General features: G+C 37.1%; 1 long non-coding RNA gene across 1 annotated transcript; it reads right to left on the bottom strand.

Moving 5' to 3' along the window:
• Positions 1–5,101: 5,101 nt before the first annotated feature.
• On the bottom strand, positions 5,102–17,065 carry LOC147575935 (uncharacterized). The gene is made up of 2 exons (XR_015241612.1): positions 6,505–17,065; positions 5,102–6,269 (listed from the first exon to the last, which is right to left on the bottom strand). It is a non-coding gene; the product is annotated as an uncharacterized LOC147575935 (long non-coding RNA).
• Positions 17,066–17,413: the final 348 nt, after the last annotated feature.

Raw genomic sequence — 17,413 nt, 5'->3', positions numbered from 1 at the left:
TGAAGCTGTGTGGGGTCAGGGCTCTGTGTATTTAGTCAGTAAGGGGTCCTGATCTGCTGATATGCTTCAAAGCTTTGGAATTTAACTTAAGGGATGTCGTCCTGCTGGGTTCACTGAAGAAATTCCCAGAGGCTAGGGTGAGGTCTGGCCACAAAAGTGAGATGTAGATGGAGAAGCACTTTGAAAAGACTTTGTAGGGCTGTTGTTAGGATAATGACAACAATAAGCACAAGGACCCTCCCAAGGCTGTCAAATCCCCCTTGTTGATTAGTTTAGTCATAGTACCACAAAATAGTGTGGCTTTGAGATCAAAATGAATGTAGGCTAGAGAAACAAGTTCAATGCTCACAAACAAAAGACAGATTAAACAAATTATGGTAATCTCTACAGTAGAATAATAAGCAGTCATTAAAAAGTTATGCAGTGCTCACATACTGCTAGGGGTATGTAATTGGCACTACTTCTGTGGAAGGCAACTTGGCACCACAGATCAAAATTACAAATGCATATACCTCCAATTGGCATTTTCACTTTAAGGAATTTATCTTAGATATGTTCACAGAGGTGCTAAAGACATGTGTAAACATGTACAAGACTATTATGGCAGCATTTTTTTTTGTAACAGCTGAAGTTGAGAAACAATCAATCATTAGGGAATCTGGTTTTGGGTTTTTTTTGTTTTTTTTTTTGTTTTTTTTTAAGTTGTGGCTATAGCCATGCAATGGAATAAAGCACAGGCTTAAAAAACAAAAAGCAAAAAAAATCAAAAACAAAAACAGAAGCAGTTCTCTATGCTTCTTTTTCTTTTAGATACACTGCTAATGTAAAACAGTAATAATAACAACAAAATCAAAAACAGTATGTATACTACACTACCATTTGAGGTTAACAGATTGAGTGAGAGAGCCTGGGAAGAATATATGATGAACGAAACACAGCCAGAGCCCAATCCAGCTTGCTTCAACCTCTATTGCCTTCAACCTCAGCCATCTGGGCACTGAGCTGTTCCTGAACGGGGCAGCCTGAGTTGAGAAAGCATATGTATGTATGCCAATGCAGTAGATTTTAAATTTTAGTAGGCATAAGAATCATCTGGATTGCTTGCAGAAAATGAAGATCCAAGTGGTCTTTCCTCAGAGATTGTGACTCTATAGGTCTGGGATTAGGTGCTGGAATTGGTGGGGTTTTTTATTTTGTAAACAGACTATTTTTTAGAACAGTTTTAGATTCAAAATTGAGAGGAAGGTACAGAGATTTCCAATATACCTCATGCCCCCACACAGCATAGCCTCCCCATTATCAACATCCCCCATCAGAGTGATGCACTTGTTACAATCGATTAACCTACACAGACAAATTATCACTCAAAGTCCATAGTTCACATTACAGCTCACCTTTGTTGTACATACTATGGGTTTGGACAAAGGTATAATGACATATACCTACCATTATAATATCACCCAGAGTAGTTTCACTGACCTAAAAATCCTCTATATTCCACCCTATCATCCCTCTCTCTCCACCTACCTCTGAAAACCACTTATCTTTTTACTGTCTCTATAATTTTGCCTTTTCTAGAATGTCATACATGTAGTTGTAACCTTACAGTACATAGTCTTTTCTGATTAGTTTCTTTCACTTAATAATATGTATTTAAGTTTCCTCCATGTCTTTTCACAGCTTGATAGCTCATTTCTTGTTTGAGCTAAATAATATTCCATTGTCTGGTTATACCACAATTTATTTATCCATTCACCTACTGAAGCACATCGTGGTTGCTTCCAAGTTTTTTTTTTAATATTTTAATGTTTTATTACTTATTTTTGAGAGAGAGACAGAGTGTGAGTGGGGGAGGGTCAGAGAGAAGGGAGACACAGAATCCAAAGCAGATCCAGGCTCTGAGCCCAACACGGGGCTCAAATCCACAAGCTGTGAGATCATGACCTGAGCCAAAGTCAGATGCTCAACCGACTGAGCCACCCAGGCACCCTGGTTGTTTCCAGGTTTTAGCAATTATGAATAAAGTAGCTGTGAACGTTCAAGTGCAGGTTTTTGTGTGGATGTAAGTTTTTAATTCCTTTGGGTAAATATGATTAATGGATTGTACGGTAAGAGACGTTTATTTTGTAAGAAAATGTTAAATTGTCTTCCAAAGTAGCTGTATCATTTTGCATTCCCACCAGCAATCAATGGGAGTTCCTGCTGTTCCACATCCTCACCAGCATTTAGTGTTGTCCATGTTCTAGATTTTGGCCTTTCTAATAGGTATGTAGTAGTATCTTATTGTTGTTTTAATTTGTATTTTATTGATAGGATGAAAAGCACCTTTTCATGTGCTTATCTGCCATCTGCAAATCTTTGATGAAGTGTTTCCTAAGATCTTTGGCCCATTTGATATCTTTTTTATCAAGCACAACAGGTGATTCTGATTCAGCAGGTCCTTGGACCAGTCTTTGAGAAACAGTGTTAGAGTAACCACAGAACTCATATCTGGGGTGAAATAAGTCTTCTCACTAAGTTGAAGTCAGATCCAGGATCTATGAGAGGGCAATCAAACCATACCATTTAGCAAGCTCAGCCTCAAAAGGGCCCTGAAATTTGGCTAGTGTTCATGGGCAAATTTGTTCACAGAAGCAAGAAGTCCTCCACAAATATTCATATTTTGGTACTTTTGAGCTTGAGGCTATCTATATCATTTTCTAAGAACTATAATGGAAGTACAGTAAAGGTCATTCCTGGTCATCCAGAGTTATTCACAGATGGAAAGATGGATTTATGAGCACAAAACACTTGGCTACCCAGTTGATGACTTAAGAATGTTTTATCTACTTCAATTTATATGGTGACACTTTTCTTCTCAGAGAGCAACATGAGATACACATCCTTTAAATGATAGTTCATACAATTTTATGCAATTATATGCATTATATATACTATGTGATCATATAGTTTATTTACACACTACATAAGTATTGTAACTTCACTGGTCTGTCAATATTCTTGTAGTCTAACTATTAGTTGTCTTTTGCCACTTATTTTTCATTTACTTCTTTTGTTATTTTTAGATGTCATTCAGGTAAAGTAGAAGTGCAAATACATGTGTAACATTCATACATTTTTCTTATACCACTATTCTTTTCATCAGCTCTGCAATATTTTCCAAATCCATCAATATTCAGTTCCATTTGCAATTTTAAAAGTTTACTCAAGAAATTTCTAAATTTACGTTTTTTTTCAGGAAAGTACAACATAACCTTTGTTACATACTAGATGGGTGAGAACTTAGGCACTGTATTTTCACAGAATTATGTTCTATTATAAGACACATCTCCTGATAATGTAGTGCTTACTATGTAAGGTACTATTCTAAATGCAGTATAAACATCACTAATTTGATCTTCAAACAAGACTATAATGAAAGTGTTATTCTTACTGTACCATGCTGATTCTCAATATTGAGAAATTTTGTAAAAGTTAGTCTTCTGACCCTAATTGAAATTCATCTTGAATTGCAATCTCCCTATCCTACATAAATTCTAAGATTAAGGGGTCTCAAAAGGTGAATGCTCTGTGGCTTCCTCAGTGCTCTTAGAAGAGAGAGTTTTCCCTACATATTTTACTACTCCAGGTTAGTCCCCCAAACTGCAAGGTGTATTGATAATTTCTGCTTGAACTGGGGTCCTTGTTTGCACCCTGCCCTTCTTGCCATGTTGCCCAGCCTTTGTGCTAGAAACCTTCTCTTGTGTGTTTGCTTATCTCGCCTCATACTGCTTCCTGAGGTATTACTTGTTTCTACTTACCTGAGCATTGCCTGTTGTTTACATTCCCTCTGAACACTGCACATTTCTCCTTCACCCTACCCTTAATTAGGCCACTGGATTGGACATCCTAAAGACTATTGTCTTTTTGATCTACTTCACAGTTCAGTAAAAGCACTTCAAGCACTGACAATAATCCCACAACTGGGCCAGTTTCTCCTGACCCAGTTCTGACTTTCTAACTCCATTTCTTTGGGTGCTAAACATATGTAGTACAGAAATCTACCTAAGCTATGACACTTTTGTGTCAAAAGTAGACATTCCTTTGAATTAGGAATGATAAAATCTCTGAGAAACTAGGTTTCAGTGATGTGACTGAAAGCATAAATCTGTCATACAAGAAGGTTGTTATACATGTTATACAAACTGTAAGTTTTTTGTTTTGCTTTTTTATCAGAGTACCCTTATAGAAATCCCTAGAAGGGTTTAAAATGTTTAATGATGGATCTTAGTGACACAAATATATACCAACTTGAGAAGTCTTCAGTTTTAAGTCTACTTTCATTCATCTTTTATTCAACATTTACTGAGGGCTGAGCATATGCCAGGCACAGTTCTAGCTAGGTATGGCAGAGAACAAAACAAAGATTTCTGCCATCATGGAATTTACATCCAAAATGGCAATAAATCCTAAATATAATGAGTAAATTATATAGTACTTAGAAGATGTTAAGGCCTATAGAATAAAGAAAGAGTGAAGTAGAAGAGATCAAAGTATAGTGAGGAAGATGTAGGTTGCCATTTTATTTTTTATTTATTTTTTTTCAATATATGAAGTTTATTGTCAAATTGGTTTCCATACAACACCCAGTGCTCATCCCAAAATGTGCCCTCCTCAATACCCATCACCCACCCTCCCCTCCCTCCCACCCCCCATCAATCCTCAGTTTGTTCTCAGTTTTTAAGAGTCTCTTATGCTTTGGCTCTCTTCCACTTTAACGTTTTTTTTTTCCTTCCCCTCCCCCATGGGTTTCTGTTAAGTTTCTCAGGATCCACATAAGAGTGAAACCATCTGTCTTTCTCTGTATTAGGTTGCCATTTTAAAAAATGTTCAGAATGGCCTTTAATAAAAGATGACATTTGAAGAAAGACTTGAAGGAAGTTATGGAGAGGAGCATGCCCCAGAAGTGGACCTATGGTCTGGTGGGGGAGAAGTGGGTAGAATGAGGTGAGTTATAGATAGGAGATGAAGTCAGATGAATTAATCACAGCAGCACTATTTGCTTTGGTTCAAAAGTGAGACAGACTTTACTACTTTGTGTAGGGATTTATTCTTCTGTATGTTCCCAATAAAATTTTATTTTAATATTTATAAAAACTTTAAACATATTTTATCAACTATATGATATATAAACGGTACAATTCAATTAATTCTTTACATTACACCTATGAACTCATCACCACATGCAAGTTACAGAACATTTCCATCATCCTTATGAGCTTCCCTAAAACCCTTTGTAGTCCATCCCTCTCTTCACTGGCAGCCCCAGTCACTACCAGTCTGATTTGTGTCCATATAAATTGGTTTGCGTTTTCTAGAATTTTTATATAAATGGAATCATACAGAATATACTCTTTTATGTCTGGCTTCTTTCACTCAACACAATGCTTTTCAAATTCATTCATCCTAATGTATGTATAAGTACGTCATTCATTTTTGTTGCTGTGTATAAACATACCATATTGACTTTTGGGGAAGATGGCAGAGTAGGATAAGTCTAGGCTCACCTCATCCCACAGATACAACTAGAGAACACCTAATAGCAGTCTAAATAACTCAGAAAATGGCAGAATAAACTCCACAACTAACTGTGGAGAAGAGTGCACATGGAAAAGGGTAGGAGGGTGGAGACACAGTCAGGAGCTAAATGACTTAACACCTGAAATTAGAAAAAAAAAAATCAGTGGGCTCAGCTTTGGGAGAGTAAGGAGGGTGAGAGGACACTGAGTCCTCCCCACCCCCTTAAAAAGACAGCACAACAAACAGCTGGTGGATATAGAGCATCTAAGCAGCAGTTTGAAAGGTGCCTGGGGCATATGGGAGGAAGAGTCATTTACTCATCTCAGAGAGTGTCTGGAGGCATAGAAATCACTGGGGAAGTCCTCTAGGAACAAAGGAACTGGCAGGCACCATTTTCCTTCCCTGTCCCCTACCTAACTTGCTAACACTGCCACCCTGCTTCTACATGCTGTGCTTCCACCAATCCACCCCTCTGGAAGGGCAGCTTTAGTCCAGTGTAACAAGGCCCCTTCTGCAATGAAACAGTCATGCACCACCCCCTTACCGCACTGCTGCCATGCACTGTGTTTCGGTGGAGACTGATGGGTACTTCAGTGCTGGTGCTACAGGGCCCCTCCCATGACCTACAAGCTTGAGGGCATCTCTCCCACCCCCCTTCATGACATTACCCCTGCACTGTGCCTCGAGGGAACCACCCTCTCCAAGGGGCACTCTTTTTTTTTTTTTTTCCAACGTTTTTATTTTTATTTTTGGGACAGAGAGAGACAGAGCATGAACGGGGGAGGGGCAGAGAGAGAGGGAGACACAGAATCGGAAACAGGCTCCAGGCTCTGAGCCATCAGCCCAGAGCCCGACGCGGGGCTCGAACTCACGGACCGCGAGATCGTGACCTGGCTGAAGTCGGACGCTTAACGACTGCGCCACCCAGGCGCCCCAAAGGGGCACTCTTGAACACAGTTACAGGGCAATGCTGCAGGTTTGGCAGTGTGCAAGCAGCCCCTATGGTGGCCAGCACAACTCCAAAGTGACTCCTCCAGAGAGAGGGAAAGACAATCACACACACCCGTCAGACAGAGACGTCAGCAGTGGGCTGGAGGCAAACTACTAGTCTGACTGTAGGTCCCGTCCACCAAGAAAACTTCTCAGGGGATAACACAGGGAAAGCACCCAACAGTTTGGTGTTACTGAATCTCAAATAAATGCCTGGTCTGATTCAACTCAAGCCCAAGGAGTCCCCAGATTGGCCCACTAATACTGCAAGGAAGCCATTACAGATGACTGCACTGAAGGAAAAAGTGACCCAGCCATAATAGCAAGGCACATGCAACACCACAAGAGAACTTCCTGAAGCAACAGATTCTTGCAAACATGGGACACTACACAGCAGAGCACTACAAGACCTCTTCTCCATAAGGCCACTACTTTCCAGTGCAGGAGACATAGCTGATTTTTATAACACACAGAAACAGACACATAACGTTAGACAAAATGAGGAGACAGAGGAACATGTCCTAAATGAAAGAACAGGACAGAACCACAGCAAGAGACTTAACCAAACAGTTATAAAAAATATGCCTGATAGAGAATTTAAAATGATGATCACAAAGATACTCACTGGACTTGAGAAAATAGGGGAGGACATCAGTAAAATCCTTAACAAAGAGAGAGAAAAAAAATATCAGAATTGAAGAACACAATAAATTAAATTAAAAATACACTTGATGGAATACACAGCAGGCTAGAGGAAGCAGAGGAACGAATTAGTGATCTGGAAAACAGGGTAATGGAAATTAATCAAGCTGAGCAAATGGGGGAAAAAAAGAATTATGCAAAACAAGAATAGCCTTAGGGAACTCAGTGACTCCATCAATTGTAATGATTTTGCATTATAAGGATCCTTGAAAAAGAACAGAGTGAAAAAATGGCAGAAAATATGTTTGAAGACATAATAGCTGAAAACTTCCCTAATATGGGAAGGAAATAGATACTAAGATCCAGGAAGCACAGAGATTCCCCCCCAAAATCAAACCAAGGAAATCCACACCAAGATACATAATAATTAAAATGCCAAAAAGTAGTGACAAAGAAAAATATTTAAAAGCAGCAAAAGAAAATGGTCACATACCAGGGAAACCCCATAAGGCTATCAGTGGATTTTTCAACAGGAATTTTACAGGCCAGAAGGAAGTGGCATGGTATATTCAAAGTGGTGAGAGGGAAAATCTGCAGCCAAGAATACTCTATCCAGCAAGGCTATCATTCAGAATAGAAGGAGAGATAGAGAAGTTGTTGGATAAACAAAACTAAAGGAATTCATGACCACTAAACCAGACTCACAAGAAATGTAAAGGGGATTCTATGAGTGAAAAGGAAAGACCATAAATGAGAGTATAAAAAATAAATATATCTGTAAAAATCAGCCAAAAGATACACAAAATAAAAGAATGTAAAATATAACAACATATACTAAAATGAAGGGAGGAGAGGAGTAAATAATGGGTTCAAACTTAAGCAACCATCAACTTAATATAGACTGAGATATGCAAAAAATGTTACATACAACCCTATTGATAACCACAAATCAAAAACCAGTAATAGATATGCAAAGAATAAAGAAAAAGGAATCCAAGTATATCACTAAAGAAAACCAGCAAACCATGAAACAGTACAAGAAAAGATCAAAGACAAACTATGGAAACAAAACAAGTAACAAAATGGCAAGAAATACATATCTATCAGTAATTACTTTGAATGTAAATGGACTCAACAATCCAATAAAAAAAAATAGGATGACAGTATAGATTTTAAAAAAATCCATCTATCTGCTGCCTACAAGAGACTCATTTCAGACCAAAAGACACCCACAAACTGGAAGTGAAGGGATGTACAAACATTTATCATGCAAATGGATATCAAAAGAAAGCCAAGATAGGAAAACTTATATTGGATAAAATAGACTTTAAAAAAAAAAAAAAAAGACTGTAACAAGAGACAAAGAAGGACACTAATAATCAAAGGGACAATCCAACAGGAAGCTATAACAACTGTAAATATTTATGGAACCAATATGGAACATCTAAATACATGAAACAGTTAATAACAAACATAAAGGACTAATTGATAGCAATTCAATAATAATAGGGACTTTAACAGGCCACTTACATAAATGAAAAGATGATCCAAATAGAAATGGAACAAGGAAACAGTGGCTTTGAATAACACACTCGACCAGATGGATTTAACAGATATATTCAGAACATCCCATGCTAAGACAGTTGAATACAAATTCTTTTCAAGTGCATATGGAACATTCTCCACAATATCTCACATATTAGGGCACAAAACAAGCCTCAACAAACTCAAAGAGATTGAAGTCATGCCATGCATCTTTTCTGACCACAATGCTATAAAATTAGAAATCACCCACCATAAAAAAAAAAAATCTGGAAAGACCACAAACACATGGAGTTTAAATAACATACTACTAAGTAATGACTAGGTCAGCCAGGAAATCAAAGAAGAAATAAAAAGTACATGGAAACAAATGAAAATGAAAACACAAGGATCCAAAACCTTTGGGATGCAGGAAAAGCAATTCTAAAAGAGAAGCTTATGGCAATACAGGCGTACCTCAAGAAGCAAGAAAAATCTCCAATAAACAACCTAACTCTACACCTAAAGGAGCTAGAAAAAAAACAAACAAAACCCAAAACTAGCAGATGGAAAGAAATGAAGATTAGTGCAGAGATAAATGATATAGAAACTAAAAAAACAAAAATACAGATCAATGAAACCAGGAGATGGTTCCTTGCAAATATCAACAAAATTGACAAACCTCTAGTTAGACTCATGAAAGAAAGAAAAGAGAGAAAAGATTCAAACATAACCACAAATGAAAGAGGAGAAATAACAACCAACACTACAGAAATACAAACAATTGTAACAAAATATTATGAAAAGCTGTATGTCAACAAACTGGACAACCTAGAAGAAATGGATAAATTCCTAGAAACATATAACCTAACAAAACTGAAGGAGGAAGAAATAGAAAATTTGAACAGATTGATTACTAGCAAGGAAATTCAATCAGTAATCAAAAAACTCCCAACAAAAAAAGTCTAGGACCAGACTGCTTCACAGGTAAATTCTACCAAAGATTTTAAGAATAGAACCTATTTTTCTCAAACTATTCCAAAAAACAGTAAAGGAAGGAAGCCTTCCAAATTCATTCTATCAGGCCAGCATCACCCTGATAACCAAACCAGTAAAGATGCCATAAAAGAAGAGAACTACAGGCCAGTATCTGACTAACACAGATGTGGAAATCTTCAACAAAATACTAGCAAAACAAATCCAACAATATATTAAAAATCATTCACCACAGTCAAGTGGTATTTATTCCCAGCGTGCAAGAGTGGCTAAATATTTGCAAATCAATCAACATAATACATTTCATCCATTAAAGAAATGATAAAGCCATATGATCATTTCAATAGATGCAGAAAAAGCATTTGAAAAGTACAACATCCATTCATGATAAAAACCCTCAACAAAGTAGGTTTAGAGGCAACATAACTCAACATATTAAAGCGTATATATGAAAAACCCATGGCAAACATCATACTCAAAAGAAAAAACAAAAACAAAACTGAGAGCTTTCCTGTAAGGTCAGGAAAAGATAAGGATGTCCACTCTCACCACTTTTATTCAAGATAGCACTGGAAGTCTTAGCCACAGCAACCAGACAACAAAAAGAAATAAAAGGCATCCAAATTGGTAAGGAAGAAGTAAAACTTTCACTATTGGCAGATGACATGATACTATATAGAAAACCTGAAAGACTCTACCAAACAAAAAACAAACAAAACAAAACAAAACAAAACCCCCAAAACTGCTAGAACTGATCATGAATTCAGTAAAGTCACAGGAATACAAAATCTTTACAGAGATCAGTTGATTTCTATGTACTAATAATGAAGCAGCAGAAAGAGAAATTAAGAAAACAATCCCATTTAGGGACACCTGGGTGGCTCAGTCTGTTAAGCATCTGACTTCAGCCCAGGTCATGATCTCACAGTCCATGGGTTCAAGCCCCACATTGGGCTCTGTGCTAACAGCTCAGAGCCTGAAGCCTGCTTCTGATTCTGTGTCTCCCTCTCTCTCTATCCCTCCCCTTCTCATGCTCTATCTCTCTCTCTCTCTCTCAAAATAAATAAACATTAAATTTTTTTAAGAAAAGAAAAAAATCACTTATAATTGCACCAAAAATGTAAAGTACCTAGGAATATACTCAACCAAAGAGATGAAAGACCTATACCCCGAAAACTATAAAGCATTGATAAAAGAAATGGAAGATGACACAAAGAAATGGAAACACATTCCATACTCCTGGATTGGAAGAACAAATATTGTTAAAATATCTATACTACCCAAAGCAATCTACACATTTAATGCAATCCTTATCAAAATATCAATAGCAGCTTTCACAAAACTAGAAAAACAACCCTAAAATTTGTATGGAACCACAAAAGACCCCAAATAGCCAAATCAATCCTGAAAAAGAAAAGCAAATCTGGAGGCATCACAATTCCAGACTTCAAGTTATACTACAGAGCTGTAGTAATTAAAACATTATGGCACTGGTATCAAAATAGACACATAGATGAATGGAATAGAATAGAAAATCCAGAAATAAATCTACAGTCACATGATCAATTAATCTTTGACAAAGGAGGAAAGAATATGAAATGGGAAAAAGTCTCTTCAACCAATAGTGTTGGGAAAACTGTAAAGTTATATGCAAAAGAATGAAACTGGAGCACTTTCTCACACCTTACACAAAAATAAATTCCAAATGGATTAGAGACCTAAATGTCCTGAAACCATAAATATTTGTGAAGAGAGCACAGGCAATAATATTTGTAACATTAGCTGTAGCAATATTTTTCTAGATACATCTCCTGAGGCAAGGGAAAAAAAAGCAAAAATAAACTATTGGGACTACATCCAAATAAAAAGCTTCTGCACAGCAAAGGAAACAATCAACAAAACTCAAAGACAATCTACTGAGGGGCGCCTGGGTGGCTCAGTTGGTTAAGCATCCAACTTTGGCTCAGGTCATGATCTCGTGGCTCGTGAGTTCGAGCCCTGCATCAGGCTTTGTGTGACAGCTCAGAGCCTGGACCCTGCTTCAGATTCTGTGTCTCCCTCTCTCTCTGCCACTCCCCTGCTCATGCTCTGTCTCTCTGCCTCTCATTAATAAAATAAACATTAAAAAAATGTATTAAAAAAAGACAATCTACTGAATGGAGAAAGTATTTGCAAATGATATATCCAATAAAGGGTTAGTACCCAAGATATGTAAGGAACTTCCACAACTGCACACCCAAAAAACACATAAAACAATTTAAAAATGGGCAGAAGACATGAACAGACATTTTTCCAAAAAGACATCCAGATGGCCAACAGACTGATGAAAAAAATGCTGAATATCAGGGAAATGCAAATCAAAACTACAATGAGATATCACCTCACACCTGTCAGAATTGCTAAAATCAACAATACAAGAAACAACAGGTGTTGGCGAGGATGTGGAGAAAAGAGGAACCCTCATGCATGTTGGTGGGAATGCAAATTGGTGCAGCCACTATGGAAAACAGTATGGAGATTCCTCAAAAAGTTAAAACTAGAACTACCCTATGATCTAGCAATCATGCTACTGGGTATTTACCCAAAAAATAAAAGAACATTAACTTAAAGGGATACGTGCATCCCTATATTTATAGCAACATTACTTATAATAGCCAAAATATGAAAGCTACCCAAGTGTCCATCAATAGATGAATGGATAAAGAAGATGTGGCATGTGTGTACACACACACACACACACACACACACAAACACATTTACCAATGGAATATTATTAAGCCACAAAAAAGAATGAAATCTTGCCATTTGCAACATGGATGAAGCTATAAAGCATAATGCTAAGTAAAGTAAGTCAGTGAGAGAAAGATAAACACCATATGATTTCATTCATATGTGGAATTTAAGGAAAAAAAAACAAATAAGCAAAGAAAAAGAAAAGGAGAGACAAATCAAGAAATAGACTATTAACTATAGAGAACAAACTGATGGTTACCAGAGGGGAGGTAGGTGGGAGAGATGGGTGAAATAGGCGATAGGGATTAAGGAGTGTGCTTATCATGATGAGCACTAATGTATGGAATTGTTGAATCACTATTTTGTACATCTGAAATGGTGTTAACTATATAGGAATTAAAATTAAAATTTAATAAAAATTTTAAAAAGAAAATATTTGCCTTTTAAGCTTCACTAACATGGAATAACTGCAAAGACTTCCTATACCCATGAGATTACTTGTTCAGTGTTTGTTTTATCAAAACAAATCATGTGGTTCAAAAAAAAAGGTATATATATACTTTTTAACATAAGAAGTATATATAATATATACATATATATATAATTCAGTTTATCCTTAATATATTGTTGCATTTATTAATTATATTCTAATAGTAATTATAATGATCCCACGATCCAGAAATTCTAAGTACTTAAAGTCTTTGGATACAGGAAATTTAAAAGCTCAATCCAAATTTATATCCATATTTTTGCTCTACAGAATTATGATAAGGTAATAAACAAAAGACATTTAAGGATGAGAATATATTACATTAGTAGGATAAAATTCTATGGAGGGTGTGGAATGGAAATAATGGGAAATTTCCCAGTGAAATGAAGTTATAATGTTACACTATGGTTTTTACCCCCCATTTTATCCATTTAAAGAAATGATGACTTATCTTTTTAAATCAGTATTTATGATATGCTAGAAATTTAATACTTTACAACTCTTTAAACTCTAGTTTAAAGTATAGTATAAAATTCTATATACTAATTTTAAAATGTGAATGTGAAAATTAAAAAATAAAGCCAAAAAGTTTAGGTACCCCTTCTCTCAGGTCCCATCCCTAGAGGATGGTCTTTAAGTAGCCTGGGGTGTGCAGGAACATCATGGGGTTTTTAAAGTTCCCCAGGTTATTCTAGTGTGTAGCCAAAATTGAGAAAAGCTGTAGTTTAAAAACAGTAGTCTCTCTCAATAAGATAACTCTGGACAAGAAGCAGAAAAAATGAAAGTTGCATAGTTTACCACTTGCCTGAGAGTGTTAGTTGCCTGGCAAGTAATGATTTGCAAGGTTTACAAAAACATCAAATCAATTGTCGTTATAGAACTTAAACACAAAAATGTTAACTGGCAGCTGTGGCTGATAATTATGGTGTCTTGCAATGATGAAATGCTATTATTTGTAAGGCACTGTGCCAACTATTTTAAGTAAATGACATTATCTCCTCTGTAGATAATCCCAGGCCTAGAACACTGAACCATGGGAGGTGTGGTGACAGAAAAACCCCAGAAGGTAGTAATTCAATTATACGTTAACTAACCATTGCTCCTGGGTTCATCTATTAGCCTTTTTTTTCCACAGCAGTATTTAGTTTTGCTACTCTCCCAAATCTTGAGTCAGCAAATTAACTTTGTTTTCTACTTCCCTATTTCTCCTCTATTCTTGTTTTCTGCCTTAGCTTTTTTTCTTCTCTTATTTCTTGTTATGATTTATTGTTAAACAATAAATGTATGTATATTGTTAAACAATGGGACTAGGATTTGGCCTCAAAGGCCAAATTCCACAATTCATTAGCCATGTAACCTAGTAAAATAATGCAAAATGAGGGTCATCATTACCCTGCACAGTGGGCTGAATGGTAGAGATTCCATAAGAATATGTTCACATCCTAATCCCTAAGACCTGTGACTATCACCTTATGTGGCAAAAGATGTGATTAAGTTAAGGATCTTGAGAGGAGAATCTTATCCAGGGTTATCTGAGTGGAACCAAAATGCAATTACATGTATGCCTGAATGAGAAAGGCAGAGGGGGTTCTGAGACATATACACAGAAGAAAAGTGATGGGAAAACAGAGCAGAGAGAGAGATAGAGTTACCACAGCCAAGAAATGCCAACAACCACCAGAAAGCTAGAAAAAACAAATATTCTCCCCTTCAGACTTTGGAGGGATTATGGCCCTGCTGAACCATTGATTTCGGATTTCTGGTTCCCTATACTATTAGGGAAATAGTTTCTATTGTTCTAAGTCACTGAGTGGTAATTTGTTCCAGAAGCCATGCTGCTTACCTCCCAAGCCAAAGAACAAGCTAAGGAATGTACAAGTATTTTGTAAACTGAACTGCTATACAAATACAAGCTCTTCTCACTGGTCACTTTTACAAGGACCTCCAAGACCATGCAAATAACCATCATCATAAATCAGTCTTCATGGAACAGAGGTATGAAGAGTTCCTGGGGCTTTCTTATGTCTTTGTATACCCTTCCCTTTAATCCTTCTCTTCCCATAAGCTTAGTATTTCTTTTGGTGGTTGTGTGGATATTGCTAATGGTAGCAACTCCTAAAGAAAATAAATTAGAACTACCTTAGCTATGTCTCTTAAATCTTGCTAGCTATTGTTCTTCTCTTTATTCCAATATCTTATGATAGTCCAGAATTTAGAGCAGGTTTTCTCAACAGCAGCAAGATTGACACTTCGAACTAGACAATTCTTTGTTGTGGGGACTATCTTGCATATTATATGTTTAGCAGCAGCCTTGTCCTCTATTCATTTAATGCTTGTAGTATTGCCCCCAGTTGCGGCAATCAAAATTCCTCCAGACAAAAAGGCCAAATATTCTGAGGGGCAAAATTGCCAGCCCTCCCTCCAATCCCCACCATATTAGAACCACTTATTTAAAGAATGATCACACAGACTGTCCAAAGATCTATCTGATATGGCTCTATTCTTGGTAGATTACCCCAATCTCCTTTCATAAAATATTAAGATCTGTTATAGACCTAAAGAAAGGATGTATCTCCTAGTAGCCTGCTGATTCATCATTAAATTAATCTTTTAGATAATTTCATCAGTGTTTTTCAAAGTATAATCAATATTCCATTTCTGGCAGAATCATTTGAGCTTCTTGTTGATCTATTGAGATGCCCCCAAACTTGCATTACATGTTTTGCAGATGATTCTTACTTTAATTTGTTAAAGACTGATTTTGATGAACTTCAGATTCCAGGTGTGTGATGTACTTTATTCCTCTTTCTTGGTTCTAGAACATGACTCTGGTTCCCAAAATAAAGTCCTTCACACATGTGGTCAGTTGAACACCAGATTTCATACACTACAACCTAGCCTCTGCTTATTCAGACACCTCAGGTGATACATCAGTACTGTGAGTGAAGATATAGGATCTGCGTAGTATGATCTCCTTAGGTGTACTCTCAAATTTCCTCAGATACACATTCAAGGCTTGGTATTGAGAGTTTAGCTAAACTAGTCCCTAATATTGCTGCCTGAGCAACCAGCCTCAAGCTGACACTAGCCCCTCCCTTGAACTCTTGCCTTAGTTAACAGCCTTCAGAATTACAAGTAAATATAAGTTCCTGATATGACTCCCTCAACCACCCTCATAATAAACATTCTCCCCCACCTCCCAGGACCTTCATCTTGTGTGCCCTTCAGATAAGACCCCCAGAATTTTACCAAAATCCACATTTTCTGGTTTGAGTTGACCAATCTTAATTTAGCCTGGGAACCCCATAGCACTCCACCCAAGGACCCTAATAAAGGTATGTTCCCAGGACCTGTATTACTCTTTCTCTACCTGCGCCCTGTCTTGAACTCCCTGAATGGCCCCTCTAGACATTTGGAGTACCTCCTTCAGGACCTGTGAGTAATATACATCTCTATTTCACTTTCTTTTCAAGTATTTTGTTGAACTTTGGCTTACTATCTGACACCCCAGAGCTCTACTTAACAAATGTTAAGTGAATAAAGTCACACTATGATTATCTCTATACAAATTAACCCTTAGCTTTATCCATTGTAACAATGTAGCAATGTAGCAATGTACCAATGTATCTCTCAATCCTCCCAATTTCACCATTTTTGTGTAGATGCCTACAATCTAAATCCTGGCCTTGTCCTGCCTCTTTGACTATGGAAACAATAACTTAGAGAGGTAAGAAATCCACAGATCTAGGCAGAGAAATGGCTAAGTTGAAGGAACAAATTCTTCAGCATTCCCATCTTGGTTCCTCAAAGAAACTTGGGAATAATTTTTTAAATATGTTTCTCTGTTTCATCTCTCATATATCATCAATTACCAGGTCCTATGAATTCAACCTATTGAATATGTCTTGAACCAACCTAATTATCATCATCCCCAATATAAGGCTTTGGATGTGCTGTTTCCTCTGTCTTTCTACTACAGAAGACTACTAGCTACATACTGGCCACCTCACTGTTAGGTTAACCAATAATCATGCTCCAAAATTGTTCCAAGAACAAATTTATGCATCTGCCAAATGCAAGTTAATATGAAGATGTCATTGATAAGACAAAATAGTAGAAATATCAAAAAACACCAATTTTGGGGCGCCTGGGTGGCGCAGTCGGTTAAGCGTCCGACTTCAACCAGTTCACGATCTCACCGTCTGTGAGTTCGAGCCCCGCGTCAGGCTCTGGGCTGATGGCTCAGAGCCTGGAGCCTGTTTCCGATTCTGTGTCTCCCTCTCTCTCTGCCCCTCGCCCGTTCATGCTCTGTCTCTCTCTGTCCCAAAAATAAATAAACGTTGAAAAAAAAATTTAAAAAAAAACAAAAAAACAAAAAAAACCACCAATTTTACCACAGATTCGGTGCAATCCCTATCAGAATCGCAGCCAACTTCTTTGCATAAATTGCCAAACTGATCCTAAAATTCACATGGAAAGAGA

This window comes from Puma concolor, chromosome D2 (assembly GCF_028749965.1).
Source record: "Puma concolor isolate L17-30 chromosome D2, mPumCon1.1.hap2, whole genome shotgun sequence".
NCBI lineage: Eukaryota > Metazoa > Chordata > Mammalia > Carnivora > Felidae > Puma > Puma concolor.
This window is presented reverse-complemented; position numbering and strand designations above follow the sequence as displayed.